The sequence below is a fragment of the Rhagoletis pomonella genome, unplaced genomic scaffold (genome assembly GCF_013731165.1).
Source record: "Rhagoletis pomonella isolate Grant_MI unplaced genomic scaffold, Rhpom_1.0 Rhpom_scaffold_00003, whole genome shotgun sequence".
NCBI lineage: Eukaryota > Metazoa > Arthropoda > Insecta > Diptera > Tephritidae > Rhagoletis > Rhagoletis pomonella.
Window position 1 is genome coordinate 38570110 of NW_023458557.1, and position 11109 is coordinate 38581218.

An 11109-nucleotide genomic window follows, 5' to 3' on the forward strand; every position below is an offset into this window, starting at 1 on the left:
TCAAGAATATTTTTAAAAGTAAGCTTCCTAATCCTCTTTAGTTTAATATTCGTTCTGCAATATTTCATTTATTTTACAAATTTTAATTAATACAATTTTTCAATCAGTTGGCAAATCCTCTAAAAATATTTTCAGCATTAAAATTTCCTAGCCTCTTTAGTTTGATGCCAATATTGCAATATTTAATTTATGCTATCTATTAAATTAAATTAAAGTTTTCAAATAGGTGGCAACCTTCCACAAAAATATTTTCAGCTGTAAGCCTTTGTAAATTTCTTTCTTTTGACAGCCATATTGCAGTATTCACTTTACCGTATCAATTGACCTAAACTGAAATTTTAAACACAGGTGGCAACTCTCTAATTTTTTCTTGTATATTGGAAGCTAGATCTCTAGCGCTACATCGGTGAAAACTGCATTCAATTCCATGTTTTCGACTGATGCGCGTACAAATATACAGACAGACAGAGATTAAAAAATTCTAAAAATTGTTTATTTGGCTTCTGTAGCTTTAATAAAAACCCACCATATTAATTTTTCTTTAATATCTATAAGGTACAGACATCGATCTGTTACAATTTTATTATATGTATAGATGTAGATATAGATTTCATTTATTTTATCAATTTAATACAATAAAATTTTTCAAACAGGTGGCAGCCCTCCCTAAAAATATTTTCGGCAATAAAATTTCCTAAACCTCTTCAGTTTGATACCCATAATGCAATATTCAATTTATCTTATAAATTAGATGAAATGTAAATTTTCAAACAGGTGGTAACTCTAAAAAAATATTTTTGGCTGTAAGCCTTCTTAAGACTCTTTCTTTTGACGCCCATATTGCAATATTCACTTTTTCTTATCAATTTACTTAAACTCCAATTTTCAAACAGGTGGCAACTCTCTAATTTTTGTCTTCCTATATTTTATGTTAGACCTCTAGCAATACATCGGTGAAAACTGCATTCAAAGCCATGCATTCGTTTTCGAGTGATGCGCGTACAAACATACAGACAGACAGACAGACAAATTAATTTTTCTTTAATATCTATAATGTACAGACATCGACCTGTTACAATTTTATTATATGTATAGATGAAGCAAACGGGCTTCGTTGATGTACTGATGGGCATATGTATGTACTTATGGACAGCAATGTTTTCATGTATGTACATATGTTTGAGTGGTTGTATATATATTTGTACGTATGTACATATGTTTGTGTATGTACATATGTTTGTGTTCATGTATATATATATGCACATATGTAGTACAAACGAAAACAAATCTAATAAGCTGCTCGTTGATATAAATGCGAACTGTACTGATTGTCAAAAATTATGTGGTTTTTGTACATTTGTTCATGTTTGTCATTGTGTAGTTTTGTGCTCTCGCAAAATTGCAATTGGGGTGTTCACAGTTCGTTCCAAATTGTGTCTGAAAATGTAGACGTCTACATTTTGAGACATCTTTAGCATCAAACTGTGAGCACCCCTTTCTAGCAGTCGTCGCAAAATCGTCTCAAAACTTTGCTGGTGTTGCCAGACATTTCTTCCTTGCATGCATTTTTTATATGTCGCCTTTCGATTTTGTTTCTGAAAAATTGTAATTATTTAACTTAATTACCAATTCGTAATATTTGTTATTTCTTTTCCTTGATTTGTTTCTTTTCATCAGAAATTGCGCTAAAATTAAATGCAAATACAGAAAACGTGCCCAATAAATAAAAAAAAATGTGATTAGTATTGCCATAATGCAGTCCTGCTGCGAGGTTGCAAAATGTAGACGCGTAAAAAACATACCTTTGAGTGTGACAAAATGTAGGCGGCGTCGTTTTCCAATTTTGTATGGGAAACAACAACACCACAGATTTTACGGTTAGAAAACGTCTTAAAATGTAGACGTCTACATTTTGAGACACTATTTGGAACGAACTGTGAACACCCCAAATGTTTGTGGGCAAAACGTCCAACTTGATTGCGGATTGATTTGAACCAACGTTTTCGGCTTGCATTATGTCAAAAGGTTGTGTTTGTTGTAATTCATTCTGTCATTTACTACCATTATGCGTAGGCCAATTCATGAAATCATTTCATGCGTTTGAGTAGAAACTGAATGAATGAACACCATTTCATGATTACAATTAACGCGAAATAGAGTTTATGCACTTAGTTTTTACTCAGATCGATGAAATGATTTCGTGAATTGGACTACGCATACATGTGATACTTACTTATGCTTTTAATTTATAAGGTAATTTTTTGTTTTTATACTCTTGCTACCGCATGAATTTATGAATTCGTGATAAGAATTGCTTTTAAGAATGCTTTTAATTTATAAGGTAATTTTATGTTTTTATACTCTTGCTACCGCATGAATATATGAATTCGTGTATATATGTATATGAATTCGCCTTGGAAGATAGAAAGCGAGTAAGAATAAATACCGAACAAAGGAATTTGACTTCTTTCAACTTAAATAAATGCATTTTGCAAACAAAAGTGCGTACGTTACTTGGTGCCTTGGTAATGGCGAATTCGTAAGGATTTATTGATTGCATTATAAACATTTTCATTTATTTGTTAAACATACAATTACCCGGTCCTATGGATGTTAGAAGCGCGAATTTATATAAGGTAGTGTTACCGAAAAATGAATAAATAAATTATATGTATATCAGAAAATTAATAAGATGAAATGAAATAATTGTTTGATTTCCAACCAAACCTATGTATGTAACTCAATCGCCTAATGGTTTGCCGACCCGTAAACATATGTTTACACATCCAATTTCGTGAGTACGTACCTGGTACTTACACCTTTTTTAAGAAGTTTCACTTCTATCATGTGTACGGTGTTACACACGCATTTTTTTCTTCATTTGGTTCATGATTTGTGATAAATTGTTTAATTTCTGTTTAATTTATTGACAGACTTTACAAAGCGAAATTACTTAATTTCAGCATGATTTGCTTAATCTTATATATAAACATAAGTGCACGTTTTTGGTGTGACCTCATAACTTGAGAACGACTTCACCGAATTCAACCAAATTTATGTGTCATATTCGATCTATCATGCAGATAGTTTATGCGAAGTTTGCCCGAATTCGGAAAAGGGGGCGTGGCACCACCCATACTAACTAAAATATAAAAATAAGTGAACGTTTTTGGTGTGACCATATAACTTGAGAACGGCTTCACCGAATTCAGCAAAATTTATGCGGCATATTCGGGATATCATGAAGATGGTTTATGTGAAGTTTGCTTGAATTCGGAAAAGGGGGCGTGGCGCCTCTATTTTATATATAAAAATTAGTGAGTTAGCTTATAACTTGAGAACGGCTTCACCGAATTCAACCAAATTTTTATGGCATATTCGGGCCGTCATGCAGATATTTTATGTGGAGTTTGCCCAAATTTGGAAAAGGGGGCGTGGCATATGTATCTTATGTATAAAAATAAGTACACCCTTTTGGTGTGAGCTTATAACTTGAGAACGGCTTCACCGAATTCAACCAAATTTATACGGCATATTAAGGCTATCATGCAGATGGTTTGCCTGAATTCGTAAAAGGGGGTGTGGCACCTCCCATACTAACTAAAATTTTTATGTTGTATATCTCTTGAAATATTTGTGGTAGAGTACTGGAAATTGGTATAGAAGTATATCAAATATTTTCATACTCATGGAGAAAAATGGGCGGTATTGGAAAAGGGGACGTGGCACCTCACATCTTATATACAAAAAATAAGTGCAAGATTTCAACCAAATTTATACGGCATAGTCGGGCTATTATGCAGATGGTTTGTGTTAAGTTCCCCGAATTCGGAAAAGGGGGCGTGGCACCACCCATACTAACAAAAATTTTCATCTGGTATATCTCTTGAAATATTTGTGGTAGATTATTGAAATTGTTAGCTATACGTGGCCTGTTCAAGAGTTGGCATTCCCAATAGTTTATTTATTCATACCGAAGATGGAAAAACAAAAAATGTTGTATGTCCAAATGTGTTGGATTAAGATTTAAAATAAAGAATCAAAAATTTTGAAATAAAACAGATGATAAATTTTCATATAGAAAAATTCCAGGATTTTTCACTCATTTTTCAATATTTGGTGTAGAGAAGCACACCGGGGTACCGCTAGTATAATATACGATAATAATGTGAATACGCTTTAAGACTTTATGTAAGTTATTCTTCTTTTTTTAACTATTTTTGAACAAGGATTCTTACCGGGCCGTTACACATTCAATTTTCCCCTTTCAATTTTCAATACTCTCACACTTTTTCACTAACACACTCTTATTTATTGCTTGAATGGGCAACTTGCTTTCAACTTTTCCCTTTCAATTGAGTTTCAATTTTGATCAGATTTTCAGCATTTGTATGCGGATTTTGTTAAAATAAAAAATACTAAGCTTATGCATGTTGAAATGTTAATCTACATTGGAATTAAAATGGAAAATATTCTTCAGAAGCAAGTTAGTTACATTGGCGCGTATTCATAGTCCAGCAACTAAGTCGAAACTAACAAAGTTGCAACTTAAATTTAAGTACCAACTTAAAATTTACCTGTATTCATAGTCGCATTTCAGACTTCTACTATGGGCCGGTTACTCAATGTCTGGTTAACACTAATCTCCGGTTAAACATCGTTATCGACGTTACCGACTCCTTGTTGTATTCATAGAGTCGAAGACGTCGATAACGATGTTTAACCGCAGATTAGTGTTAACCAGACATTGAGAAACCGGCCCTAAGTAGTTTCGACTTAGTTTACGATATAGCAAAACAAGTGTGAAAATGTATATATATTTTTCTTTACGATATTTTGGAAAAATTACATTTTTATTAAATAATGTTAAATTTGATCATCCGTTTATGTAATTTTTATTTTATTGCATGATTATGCAAAAGAATAAGGTATCATTTTCTTGTTAATTGTGTGAAATAGCCAGAACAACCGCAGTAATGTAAAGTCGATGTTTATCGAAAGCATGCTGTGAAACATACAAATAGTAGATGTCTAAATGTTATGCACAAATTTACTTTAAAAGAACTAGCGTGAAACTGACTTATTATTTGATAATTTATCTAAATGATTCCAATTATAAAATTGTGATGTAGCTTTATTCGAATTGTAATACGCATTTAATTTCATCTTCCGATTAAAATGGATCGATCTTTGTAAATTTTAATGGGAGATTATTCAATATTATCAAAATCACCCTCTACCAACTTAATTTTTACATATTTCGTCTTTTTTTCCTTAATTTAATAAAATACTTCTTCCTAGTTACGACTTAATTGCAGCTGCAGCCGAAGCTAAATTTTAAGTTGGTACTTAGCCAGAAAAGTCGAAACTAAGGCGACAATGAATAGCTTTAGTTGTGACTTAGGGCCGGTTACTTAATGTCTGGTTAATACTAATCTGCGGTTAAACATCGTTATCGACGTCTTCGACTCCATGCATACAACAGGGAGTCGGTAACTATGTTTAACGGGAGATTAGCGTTAACCAGACATTGAGTAACCGGCCCTTAGAATAGTTTCGACTTAGTTGAGTACTAAATATGACTATGAATATGCGCCATTGTTTTCTTGAAGGCGACATGTTGACAATGAAATTGCTTCTCAAATTTAATGCAGCCTACTTAATGGCTTTCAATTTTGATAATTTTTGACAAGCAATGTGTGTTAGGAAATTGAAAGGCAAAACTGATTGTGTGTCGTCAGCGTTAAATATTGCTGTGACTTTTCAGAAGTTTTTTAGAGCGATATATCGATATTATTGATACGACGATTTTTTCAATTTCGCCATTTCGATATATCGAAAAGCGATATTTTTGAAAATATCAACAATCCTAGTCAGCGAGAGAATGTAAGAATATTCGACGAAGGAAGTAGAAGTAATGAGAAACGTCAAACGAGTGTTCTATAGTATAGTATAGTATAGTAGTAGTTAGTTGCAGCTTTTTGACGTAATTTGAAATGGGATATCTGTAAAAAAAAAATGCAACAAACTTTACAGTGGACTTTATTTTGACTATGAATACGGGTCAATCGCTTTAATCCTATTTTGAGCTAATTTAATTTAAATTAAATCAAGCTAGGGAAGTTCAAATTCTTCTTAAACGGAATCACTATATCTATAAATTATTTTTTACTTTTTAGTTCTTGTTGTAATAAAATCATGTTTTTAGTTCTTTAGCTATAATTTTATTTTCTACTTTTTAGTTTTTTGAAATCTTGCAATTAATATTATACTAGATTTGACCTTAACAAACAAAATTTTCAATATATTTAAATTTAAATAGGTAATATACATATTCTGAATATTGTAAAATATTGTAAGGTGTTTAGTATTTTCTTAGCTCTACAGCCGCATTAATGTGAGCATTAAAATGCCCCACAATGATTCCAAAAGTAAAACGCAAACGTTGAGTCTTAAAGTTGGAATGTTTTATTCGGCTCATCGCCGTTCTTTTATATGCTTACAATCTACCTTATGAGTAATCTAATTTACAAACTTACATTTCTAAGTTGTTAGTCATGCTTATGATTCTACGTTGTTGTGCATGCATACATAAATGTATATGGGTTCAATCGAGTTTAAGTTATTGGAGAAGTGCAGCGCAAGCTAAATTGATTTGAGTACTTTGGCCTAGTTATTGCCAAAAGTATATTGAACTTTTTACTTAATATTGTGTGAACATTTTGTTTTGCTTAGCTGTCATGCTACACCTCCTCTCTTTAAAAGAATGCTCATACATTTGGGTTAATGTATGAGTATTCTATTTCAATGACTTATTCAGTAACAATTAATTATTAGGTAATAAAATGTTTGGCTCACTTAGCTTATCGTTTATTGTTATGCTATTGGAAAAAGGTTTTCTTACTTTATTTTGTTTACATTTGTTTCACATGTGTCTTTATTGTACTGACTTTTTTTGTATTTTGAACATGATATGTTGTATTTAGTTTTCTTTGGTTTGTGTGCCTGTTTATTAAAATGGATAAATGAGTGTTTATTGTTTGGTTGTTTTTTTTTTTTTTTTTTTGTTATTACTAGTGGAGTTATATTGCTTTAAGTCTATTCTTATGAATTATAATTTCTTTATTGTTTTTATTACTATTTCCTATGCTATGCGGTATTAAAGTAAAATTGTTGTTCTCATCGATATTTTTAACTTTGTAGTATCCGTTATATCTATTTTCTAACTTATGGGAGGCCTCTTCTCTAACTAATACTAAATCTCCTATGTTTATTTCCTTACTATAGCTACTTTCATCATAATTTGTTTTTTGTTTTTCGTTAGCCTCTTGGACTAATTTCCTAGCTCTTTGCTGTGCTATTTGAAGTCTATATTTTACTTCTTTGTCATAAGCTTCGTGATTGTACAATGGGCTGATTTTATTTTCTTTTAAAAAATCGTAGTTCGGTGGGTTTTTTGCAAATATTAGTTCAAAAGGACAATATTTATGTGTGGTTGATGGCGTCGTATTGTAACAATACGTGAAATACCTGAGGTATTCATCCCAATCATCTTTGTCACTGGATATGTATGAACGTATATATTCATTGAATGTCCGGTGACTGCGTTCTACAGTACCCAAAGTTTGATGATGATACGGTGTTGAAGTTTTATGTTCAATTTTTAACAGTTTACACAGTTCTTTGAATAAGTTGTTTTTGTATTCTGTGCCCATGTCCGTCATTATTGTATTCATGCGTCCATAAATCAAAATGAAATTTTCGAACACTGCTTTAGCGACTGTTGTTGCGTGTTTGCTTGGGACTGGGATCGCTACCAAGTATTTGGTTAAGTCACGTATGATGGTAACTGCATATTCGTTTCCATTTATCGATTTCGGTAATGGTCCGACTGTATCGATTTGTACAATATCAAATGCCTTCGGAGGTGTCTCCGTTATTGTCATTGGTTCTTTTATATGCTTATTGGTCTTATTCTTCTTGCAGTGGATGCAGTTTTTTATGTATTTTCTTATGTCGTTTTTCATATTCAGCCAGCTATACTTCTGCTTGATTTTATCTGTCATGCGATTTATTCCTGGGTGGCCACCACTAATAGGATCGTCATGATATTTGTGCAGAATTTCTTTTATTTTCCCGGGATTTGTCATATATAACCTCTGGGGTTAGAGCGATTGTTAGCTTTTTGAGAACTTTGTTACCCATTTCTATAAATTTGCCTACTGCAGTATAATTACTTTTAAACAATTTGTCCCCTAAGGACAACTGTATTTGTACAAGTCCTAAATTGCCGGCTTCTCTTTCAAGCCTGGTAAAGAATTGTCCTAGGTCAATCTTATCCTCAACAATTAGGTTGCTTGTATCCAAAGTGCTACAAATTTTCTTTCCTTTTTTGAAATATAATTTCGGAGGAGTGAAAACGAGCTCGACATGTCTTTTTACTTCAAATTTATTTAGCGCTTCGTAAATTTTGGGGTTTTCTTTGTGACTTTCTTTATTTTCAGCATTACTACTGGTCTGTTTCGCTGCTGATCTTGTTGTTATTTTTAATATTTTACTTGCTTCCACTGACATATCTTTTAAGTTTGTAATTGTAATGCGGGATAATGCGTCCGCAATATGATTTTCTTTTCCGGCTATATACTCCACTTCAAAATCGTACTCTTCTAAATCGAGTCTTACTCGTGTCAGCTTAGATGAAGGGCTCTTCATCGAGAATAGGTATGTTAAAGGACGATGGTCAGTTTTAACTAGAAATTTTCTGCCATAAACATATGGTCTGAAGAAGGTTATGGCCCAATGGATTGCGGCCAATTCTTTTTCTATTGTGGCTTTGTTGGTTTCACCTTTGGTGAAGGACCTAGAAGCGTAAGCAATTGGTAACTGTTTGCCATTATGTTCCTGACTAAGGACTGCCCCACAAGCGTACCCACTAGCGTCTGTTGTTATGCATAATTCTTTAACGAAGTCTGGGTATTGCAAAAGTTTTGGACTAATTAATGCTTCCTTTAAATAGGCAAAAGCTTTTTGACATTCTTCTGTCCATTCGAAGGAAACATTCTTTTTGCAAAGCCTAGTTAATTTTCGTGAGTGTTCTGCGAAATTCGGTACGAATCTTCTGTAATAGTTGCAGAAAGCTACGAATCTCTTAACTTCATCCGCTGTTTTTGGTGTTGGGTAATTTTGAACTGTTTCAAATTTGCTCGGGTCGGGTAATATTCCCTTGTTTGTACATTTATGTCCTAAATAAGTTACTTCTTGGCTGAAAAATAGGCATTTATCTGGATGTAATTTTAGGTTGAATTTTCTGCAAGTGGAGAATACGTCTCTTAAATTTTTTAGCATGTGGTTTTCAGAACAACCTAATACAACTAAATCATCCATGTAGAGAAATGCTTGAGATGGCTTGAGGCCTGCAAATGCTAGGGTCATCATTCTTTGGAATGAATTCGGTGCTACTTTTAATCCGTAGGGAAGTCTTTTGAATCTATATGTGCCATTATCGGCTGTAAATGAGGTTATATCCCTGGAGTCGGGGTGTAATTCGATTTGATGAAAACCTGACATAAGGTCTAGGCATGAAAAATATTTTGCTCTTCCAAGTTGATCTAAAATATCGTCAATTCTTGGAAGTGGGAATTTGTCTGCTGCTAGCTTTTTATTTACCTGTCTGTAGTCTACCACTAATCTCCATCTTTTTTCTGTTTTACCTGGGAGTAATTTTTTAGGGACTAATAAGATTGGGCTATTATATTCCGATATGGAGGGTTCTATTATGTCATCTTCGATTAACTTATTTACTTGTTTGCTTATTTCTCCTTTTTGCGTTTGAGGCAATCTATAATTTTTTATGTAAACAGGAGTGTCATCCTTCATGTATAATTTTTGTTTGTAGAAATTATTAGAGGAAATTGGTTCTGTTTCTAGTGCAAATATGTCTATGAATTCTGTGCATAGTGGTGTTAGTTGAGAGTTGACAAATTGTGGAAAGTTTTTTGTTAATCTTTTTAATTTCTCTGTATCATTGCAATTTTTATCGTGTGTGGTTGTTTTAATTAGTGTGTAATCGTCTAAATTTTCGGTATTGATCTTGTAATTTTGAATAGTTGTGTTTTTATGTGTTGTGTTGATAATTCTAACAAAAGTTTGATCTTTATTTGTGATAGTGTTTGCTATGAAAATGCCTTCAGATAATTGTTGGTGTGGTATGAAGATGTTTTTGTTATCGGTGTTTACTTTGACTTGTCTAATGACTTCAGATCTAGCAGGGATAGTAAGTGTGTTGACAGACAGACAATTTGTTAGGTGCATTGTTATTGTTTGGGGGAAATCATATGGCCTTAGGATTAATTTATCCTCTGTTTTGCCATAATCTAAAATACAATTGTATTTCTTTATGAAATCTAGTCCTATTATTCCATCGCATGGGATTGGAAAGTCGTCTTCTACGACATGGAATTTATGGTAAATTAGAAGGTCATCACCTTTTAAATCCGCTTTAATTGTGCCTAATGTGCTAGTTATTCCTTGACCAATGCCCTTTAAATCTGTAATTTGTTCTTTATTAATTTTTTGAGTTTTACTAATTTGATGCATTTTTATAATGGAAATGTCTGCTCCCGTATCAATTAAAAAATTTGAAATCGAATTATTTAGGGATGTCCTCGTGGATATATAGCTGTTTAAATTTAGGTTCAGTACACATATTTTTCTTTTTATTAATTTTGAAGTGGAGCTTCCTGGTTTTCCGTCTGGGTGCAGCTGCGCACATTGCGGGTCTGGTTGTAGGATCTATTGCCGTTTTGGGCTTGTGATCCTCTTCGGTTATTATTATTATTGCTGTACGACCTCGAGTTATTGTTGTATCTCGGTTGTGGTCTGAATCTCCGATTTTTGTAATTTCCATAGTTGTTACTTCGGTATCCTCCCCGGAAATTGTTCCTGTACTGACTCTGTTGTCGTACGTTCAAAATTGTATTCGAGCTGCCTGTTATTTCGGTACAGCTGTTGGTGAACTTAGAGATCGCATCGTTCATTGTTGTGAACGTTCCCGCTTGCATTATCATTTTAACATTATTGTTGGAGCTGTTTTTACACATTGCCTTGACG